Source organism: Mandrillus leucophaeus, unplaced genomic scaffold (genome assembly GCF_000951045.1).
Source record: "Mandrillus leucophaeus isolate KB7577 unplaced genomic scaffold, Mleu.le_1.0 Scaffold51, whole genome shotgun sequence".
Classification (NCBI taxonomy): Eukaryota; Metazoa; Chordata; class Mammalia; order Primates; family Cercopithecidae; genus Mandrillus; species Mandrillus leucophaeus.
Window position 1 is genome coordinate 2081932 of NW_012105475.1, and position 8807 is coordinate 2090738.

Sequence of the window (8807 nt, forward strand, 5' to 3'; positions counted from 1 at the left end):
TAACACAGGAACAGAAAACCAAACACCACATGTTCTCACTCATAAATGGGAGTTGAACAATGAGAACACATGGACACAGGGAGGGGAACATCACACACCCCACCTGTTGAGGGATGGGGGCTAGGGGAGGGGTAGCATTAGGAGAAATACCTAATGTAGACAATGCATTGATGGGTGCAGCAAACCACCATGGCACATGGATACCTATGTAACAAACCTGCACGTTCTGCACATGTATCCCAGAACTTAAACTATAATTTTTTTTAAAATGCCATCATCAGCTTACATCAGCCACTGATTCAGACAGTGCAACACCAGACACTGATCATAACACTGAGATACTAAGACTAAATGCTCACCTAGCAGCTTCCTAGCCCAATATGGATTCCCTTTTGTCCTTTTCAATAAACAGATTTTCAGCAGAGAATAATACTTCCACTTTAAATGTATTGGGGTAGTCTTACTTCAGCTGTGAAATCATAGAGGATTTATGGTCCTGAGTATAATTATATGCCAAATTGCACTGAGTCAGTTACCCCTGGATGTGTGAGTTTCTCTTTTCTTTTTAATCATCTTCAGCAGGAAGCTGTACCGCTAATCTGACTGGCACACATCTCTGCAGTGATTGCCTTCATATTAAAATCGGTTTTCTAACATGTTTCTGCCCATGCAGTATAATTAAATATTTTGCATTTCTTCTACATGCAGATTAGTGTACATGGAAGGAGAAAATCAGACGTTAGAAGATACAGTTTGCGGCCAGACACTGTGGTTCACGCCTGTAATCCCAGAACTTTGGGAGGCTGGCAGGCTGAGGTGGAAGAATCACTTGAACCCAAGAGTTCAAGCCCAGCCTGAGCAACATAGGGAGACCCCCATCTCTACCCAAAAAAATAAATAAATAAATAAGCAGGACATGGTAGTACACACCTGTAGTCCCAGCTACTCAAGAGGCTGAGGCAGGAGGATCGCTTGAACCTGGGAGGTGGAGGTTGCAGTGACCTGAGATGGCGCCACTGCACTCCAGCCTGGGCGACATAGACTCTGTCTCTGAAAAAGAAAAAAGAAAAGATAGTTTGCCTCACATTTGTTCCTTCACATTAGCAGTGCAAAGAAATGTAATGGCTTTTATACTGGGAAAGCCAGAATACCTTAAGCCAAGAGTTAAAGAGCTTTCAGTGATCCAGGGTGCCAGCTTCATGATGGTCGTGCTGCATGGCTTTCATCCGCATGAGCAGAGCCTTGAAGCTCCAAGTCCAGAATTACTAACCTAGGTCCTAGCTCTGTGTTGCTATCACGCCCACCTCATTTGCTACTTCTGGAACACTAGAGAAGTTGTTTGAATTTCCAGGGACACAGCTTCTTGATCTCCTAATGTAGAAGGAGAAAAGGTAATAACAGAGGTTGTTTCAGGAGGATAATTCTAAGATAATATCCCTCTCCCGAGGAGTATATGTGAACTCAGTAACAGGAGAGTGCTTTGAATCTTTAAAGTACTGAGTAGTTAGCAAACAGTTGCCATATGCAGATCTCAGTCAGACCTGACCATTTGGCCCTCGCTCGTAGAAACCGGGTTAACTTCCCAAGATCTGAACCACTGCCAGTGTAAATAAATGGGAAGAGGTACTGAGCGACCTTAAAGAGGTTATGCCTCCCCATCCTGCTGTAAAATGGGAGTGAAGGTAGGCCATCGTGTACATTGTCACAAGACACTCTGATGCCTGGTAAAAGGATAAACTACTAATTGAAATGATAAAATTACATTTGAACTCTGGAGACCATGAGAACTTTATAATTGACTCATAATGTGCTTTGGCTGCACATACACAGCTATTAATGGTTTGTAGAGGGGAAAGTCCATTTCATTTTGTATTAACAATAAAAACATGCCAAAAAATACACATAATGGAAATGATTACTTCTCTCCTCTGGTAAGAGGCACTTAACCTTTGATCCTGTGCTAAGTTACATGACCAGAGGTAGCTTACCAGCGATCAGGAATTTGTTTCCCTTGGTATTGTTTTGATGATATGTTAAAATAATGAGTCAATTTTTCAGAGCCCTCCTAAGGATAGCTCATTCTTGATTAAGGTGAACTAAAGAAAACATTGACTTAAGCAAATACAGAGAAAAATACAAACCACCATTACACAGATTCAAAATTTTCTATTTTTCCTTCCTTACATGAAATATTAAATGAACTAATTCCTTAACCCTTTTTTATTTTTTATTTTTTTGAGACAGGATCTTGCTCTGCCACCCAGACAGGAATGCAGTGGCATGATCTCGGCTCACTGTAACCTCCACCTCCCAGGCTCAAGCAGTCTGCCCATCTCAGCCTCCCAAATACCTGGTACTCCAGGTGCATGCCCACCACCACTCCCAGCTAACTTTTTTTTTTTTCTGTAGAGATGGTTTTTCACCATGTTGCCCAGGCTGTTCTTAAGCTCCTGGGCTCAAGTGATCCTCCTGCCCTGGCCTCCCAAAGTGTTGGGATTACAGGTGTGAGCCACTGTGCCCAGCCTCCTCAATCCTTTTTTTAAAATGTTTGGTGGAATTACAAAGGACTTATTTTGTTTTTCTTTTAGGCTTGTATGTATCTTTATATTGTTACAATAACATATGTAAATACAGGCCCATAAATGTAAAGATGTAATAAAAAAGCTTACTTGCTGGAAGTCATACACATGTTCATTTAACTTTTCTGAGTAATTTTTTTTGTTTGTTTTTTGAGACAGAGTCTTGCTCTGTCGCCCAAACTGGAATACAGTGGCACAGTGTCGGCTTACTGCAACCTCCATCTCCCGGGTTCAAGGGATTCTTCTGCCTCAGCCTCCCCAGTAGCTGGAATTACAGGTGTACACCAGCATGCAGTGGAGATGAGGTTTTGCAGTGTTGGCAAGGCTGGTCTCGAACTCCTGACCTCAGGTGATCCACCTGCCTCTGCCACCCAACGTGCTGGGATTACAGACATGACCCCCTGCGCCTAGCCTTTTTCTGAGTAATTTATGTTCATCCTACTTATGATTTTTCGAATTAGCATATCAACTATGGAAATCATCTGGCCTGAGAAAAAAAGGGAGTCAGACCCCTTTGTCAGGAATGGTCTTTATGTGGGTGCTTTTGAGTGTCTCCACTAAACCAGACCCTTATATACACCTTCCACCTGTACCAAATACTGTTTTGCATGGCACGCCGATACTGTACCATTTTCCAAAGCTGTATTTATTTCTTCAGCACATGATAAGAAGCCAGCCACCGCCAGCATGTCTGAATCATAAGTCTTGGCCTCAGTGACTAGCAGCATGAGATGTAGAGCCTAATTCTGTTGATGGTGGTGAAAAAGACTAATAAATTAGGAAGCTAGAGGAAAAAACTACAGTATATGAAAACAAAAAAAAAAGAATAGACATTATAAGGAATTCTCCTTTAAAGAAATACTTGAGGAAGAAATAGGGAAGCAAAAAGAGTAATCACTTCCTTTCTTTATTCCTTTTTAAACATTACTCTCTTCTCTAAATGTGTTATTTCAACCTGTACTTCCTCTGGGCACTTTCATCACTTTATTGCTCTAGCAGGTGATTCCAGGCCAGTCTGAGGTCTCGGGGCTTCAGAAGCAATCAAGCCCTTTGGAAATCCCCAAAGGCTTTTTCAGGAGCTAAAACAAGGCAAGAAAATATCTCCTTCCTTGGTATTGTTTAAAAATACTCTTGCCTGGCCCGGCGCAGTGGCTCATGCCTGTAATCCCAGCACTTTGGGAAGCCGAGGCAGGCAGATCACAAGGTCAGGAGATCGAGACCATCCTGGCTACCAGGGAGACCCCCATCTCTACCCAAAAAAATAAATAAATAAATAAGCAGGACATGGTAGTACACACCTGTAGTCCCAGCTACTCAAGAGGCTGAGGCAGGAGGATCGCTTGAACCTGGGAGGTGGAGGTTGCAGTGACCTGAGATGGCGCCACTGCACTCCAGCCTGGGCGACATAGACTCTGTCTCTGAAAAAGAAAAAAGAAAAGATAGTTTGCCTCACATTTGTTCCTTCACATTAGCAGTGCAAAGAAATGTAATGGCTTTTATACTGGGAAAGCCAGAATACCTTAAGCCAAGAGTTAAAGAGCTTTCAGTGATCCAGGGTGCCAGCTTCATGATGGTCGTGCTGCATGGCTTTCATCCGCATGAGCAGAGCCTTGAAGCTCCAAGTCCAGAATTACTAACCTAGGTCCTAGCTCTGTGTTGCTATCAGGCCCACCTCATTTGCTACTTCTGGAACACTAGAGAAGTTGTTTGAATTTCCAGGGACACAGCTTCTTGATCTCCTAATGTAGAAGGAGAAAAGGTAATAACAGAGGTTGTTTCAGGAGGATAATTCTAAGATAATATCCCTCTCCCGAGGAGTATATGTGAACTCAGTAACAGGAGAGTGCTTTGAATCTTTAAAGTACTGAGTAGTTAGCAAACAGTTGCCATATGCAGATCTCAGTCAGACCTGACCATTTGGCCCTCGCTCGTAGAAACCGGGTTAACTTCCCAAGATCTGAACCACTGCCAGTGTAAATAAATGGGAAGAGGTACTGAGCGACCTTAAAGAGGTTATGCCTCCCCATCCTGCTGTAAAATGGGAGTGAAGGTAGGCCATCGTGTACATTGTCACAAGACACTCTGATGCCTGGTAAAAGGATAAACTACTAATTGAAATGATAAAATTACATTTGAACTCTGGAGACCATGAGAACTTTATAATTGACTCATAATGTGCTTTGGCTGCACATACACAGCTATTAATGGTTTGTAGAGGGGAAAGTCCATTTCATTTTGTATTAACAATAAAAACATGCCAAAAAATACACATAATGGAAATGATTACTTCTCTCCTCTGGTAAGAGGCACTTAACCTTTGATCCTGTGCTAAGTTACATGACCAGAGGTAGCTTACCAGCGATCAGGAATTTGTTTCCCTTGGTATTGTTTTGATGATATGTTAAAATAATGAGTCAATTTTTCAGAGCCCTCCTAAGGATAGCTCATTCTTGATTAAGGTGAACTAAAGAAAACATTGACTTAAGCAAATACAGAGAAAAATACAAACCACCATTACACAGATTCAAAATTTTCTATTTTTCCTTCCTTACATGAAATATTAAATGAACTAATTCCTTAACCCTTTTTTATTTTTTATTTTTTTGAGACAGGATCTTGCTCTGCCACCCAGACAGGAATGCAGTGGCATGATCTCGGCTCACTGTAACCTCCACCTCCCAGGCTCAAGCAGTCTGCCCATCTCAGCCTCCCAAATACCTGGTACTCCAGGTGCATGCCCACCACCACTCCCAGCTAACTTTTTTTTTTTTCTGTAGAGATGGTTTTTCACCATGTTGCCCAGGCTGTTCTTAAGCTCCTGGGCTCAAGTGATCCTCCTGCCCTGGCCTCCCAAAGTGTTGGGATTACAGGTGTGAGCCACTGTGCCCAGCCTCCTCAATCCTTTTTTTAAAATGTTTGGTGGAATTACAAAGGACTTATTTTGTTTTTCTTTTAGGCTTGTATGTATCTTTATATTGTTACAATAACATATGTAAATACAGGCCCATAAATGTAAAGATGTAATAAAAAAGCTTACTTGCTGGAAGTCATACACATGTTCATTTAACTTTTCTGAGTAATTTTTTTTGTTTGTTTTTTGAGACAGAGTCTTGCTCTGTCGCCCAAACTGGAATACAGTGGCACAGTGTCGGCTTACTGCAACCTCCATCTCCCGGGTTCAAGGGATTCTTCTGCCTCAGCCTCCCCAGTAGCTGGAATTACAGGTGTACACCAGCATGCAGTGGAGATGAGGTTTTGTAGTGTTGGCAAGGCTGGTCTCGAACTCCTGACCTCAGGTGATCCACCTGCCTCTGCCACCCAACGTGCTGGGATTACAGACATGACCCCCTGCGCCTAGCCTTTTTCTGAGTAATTTATGTTCATCCTACTTATGATTTTTCGAATTAGCATATCAACTATGGAAATCATCTGGCCTGAGAAAAAAAGGGAGTCAGACCCCTTTGTCAGGAATGGTCTTTATGTGGGTGCTTTTGAGTGTCTCCACTAAACCAGACCCTTATATACACCTTCCACCTGTACCAAATACTGTTTTGCATGGCACGCCGATACTGTACCATTTTCCAAAGCTGTATTTATTTCTTCAGCACATGATAAGAAGCCAGCCACCGCCAGCATGTCTGAATCATAAGTCTTGGCCTCAGTGACTAGCAGCATGAGATGTAGAGCCTAATTCTGTTGATGGTGGTGAAAAAGACTAATAAATTAGGAAGCTAGAGGAAAAAACTACAGTATATGAAAACAAAAAAAAAAGAATAGACATTATAAGGAATTCTCCTTTAAAGAAATACTTGAGGAAGAAATAGGGAAGCAAAAAGAGTAATCACTTCCTTTCTTTATTCCTTTTTAAACATTACTCTCTCCTCTAAATGTGTTATTTCAACCTGTACTTCCTCTGGGCACTTTCATCACTTTATTGCTCTAGCAGGTGATTCCAGGCCAGTCTGAGGTCTCGGGGCTTCAGAAGCAATCAAGCCCTTTGGAAATCCCCAAAGGCTTTTTCAGGAGCTAAAACAAGGCAAGAAAATATCTCCTTCCTTGGTATTGTTTAAAAATACTCTTGCCTGGCCCGGCGCAGTGGCTCATGCCTGTAATCCCAGCACTTTGGGAAGCCGAGGCAGGCAGATCACAAGGTCAGGAGATCGAGACCATCCTGGCTAACACGATGAAACCCCGTCTCTACTAACAATACAAAAAATTAGCCGGGCGTGGTGGCAGGCACCTGTAGACCCAGCTACTTGGGAGGCTGAGGCAGGAGAATGGCGTAAACCCGGGAGGCAGAGCTTGCAGTGAGCCGAGATGGTGCCACTGCACTCCAGCCTGGCGGACAGAGCGAGACTCCATCTCAAAAAAAAACAAAAAAACAAAAAATACCCTTGCCCTGGATTGGTGGCTCACACCTGTAATTTCAACACTTTGAGAGGCCATGCGGGACAGATCGATTGAGCCCAGGAATTTGAGACTAGCCTGAGCAACATGGCAAGACCCCAACTCTACAAAACATGCAAAAAGTAGCCGGGTTTCATGACACACGCCTGTAGTCCCAACTACTTGGAAGACTGAAGTGGGAGGATCACTTGAGCCTAGGAGTTGAAGTCCACAGTGAGCCTTGACTGCACACTGCACTTCAGCTAGGGCAATAGAGTGAAACACTGTCCAGGAAAAAAAAAAACCCTCACCCAGCCCGCAGTGTACTGTTAATAATCCTAACGTTCAGAAATGCTCAACAATGCTTAGGAATTCCACAAAAAAAAAGGGAATCAAGGGGGAGGCTTGTCAGCCTTTCCAAACTGTATGCCAGGATTTTATGAGGTGTTCTAGAAATAAATTTAAAAACAATAAAAGTATATCTTACCCTGGTTACATGTTGTAAACCTCTTAAGAAATCACAGTGCTTTTTAACATATCGAGGACTCTAAGAAACCCTACAATCAAGAAACCTCTTTAATTCTAATTGATCCAGAATTTTCCAAATTTACAGCAAACCTTCTTTATTTCTCAAGACATGCTTTTATATCTCTCAGAACTGGTCTTCCAAGGCATACAATTTGGGAGATACTTGAACAACAATTATGACACAGTGGCCTGGTTATATTTGTGTGGGTCCTAGTCCTGGACACATGGAAATACACCTTTAAATCCATCATTCATGTTCTGATTTGCTGAGGTGGGTAGCAGTTCTCAACATGTATCAGCTTCCCACTGAAATGGCTGATTACCTTCTCTTCTTGATGATATTTAGAGAAGGGGAAAGATAGGTCAGCTTTAAAAAAAGGGATACAATGATACCATTTGTCTGATATATACAAGGCCGGAGATTATTTTTCAGACATTCCCAGTGTCACCAAAACGAGGGCAACCTGACCCTGGGTGATGAGGTATCTGAAATTACATTCCTGAAACCCGTTAACGGTCAAACAGAGAGGAGAGTTGATTTGGCAGCCAGGTTTTTCACTTTGTTGCTCTAGCTGATGAAAAGGTTTGTTGTTTGAGGTCAGTAATTACAGTCTGAGGTTTAGGAGTCCTTTGGTTTTAACACAAGCAGAGAGATAAATGACTAAATTCTTCCAGAAACCACAGATCCTGCGTTGCAAATAATACAATAAATAATACAAAGAATCTTCAAATATTATTTTTTGACTTAGTAAATGTTCATTCAGCGCTTTAGTGTGCAAAATATTGTGCCTAGAGGAGACAGAGCTCAGGGGTAGGACCTCATGGTCTTTCTAGAGAGGCAGACACGCATAAACAGATCAGGAATGCATGAAACCGGATCCGCTAAAGGTAAACTGAGTGTGAATGAGCTAAGCCCAGGGTTCTCCATGACAGCATTCCCAGTATCAAATCTGTTTCTTATTAACACGTCCCTGCAGTGGAGTCAACAGTAAAGGGCCTCGGAGGGTTCTGGAGACCAGAAAGGAGACCGGATGAAAGAGGCCAGTCTCATGCACCATCAGACATTCCTGCGAACACGTAAAGAATCCACGAGGAGGGAGTGGGGAGAGCAAGCATTGCCAGATGTCTCCAAGCCAACCCTTTAACCCATTCCTTTACCTGCTTCCAACTTCAAGTTTCGTTTCTTACTTTTGGTAGGGGTGTGTGTGTGTGTGTGTGTGTGTGTGTGTGTGTGTGTGTGTGTGTGTGTGTGTGTGTGTGTGTCTTTTTTTAATACCTAGAATATATCTTAAACTGATGGGAGAAAAGCAAATA

At 42.5% G+C, this 8807-nt stretch overlaps 1 protein-coding gene across 8 annotated transcripts in view; it reads left to right on the forward strand.

Moving 5' to 3' along the window:
* DLGAP1 (discs, large (Drosophila) homolog-associated protein 1) overlaps nucleotides 1–8807 on the forward strand; it is a 703239-nt gene that overhangs the window by 472174 nt on the left and 222258 nt on the right. The window lies entirely within an intron of this gene.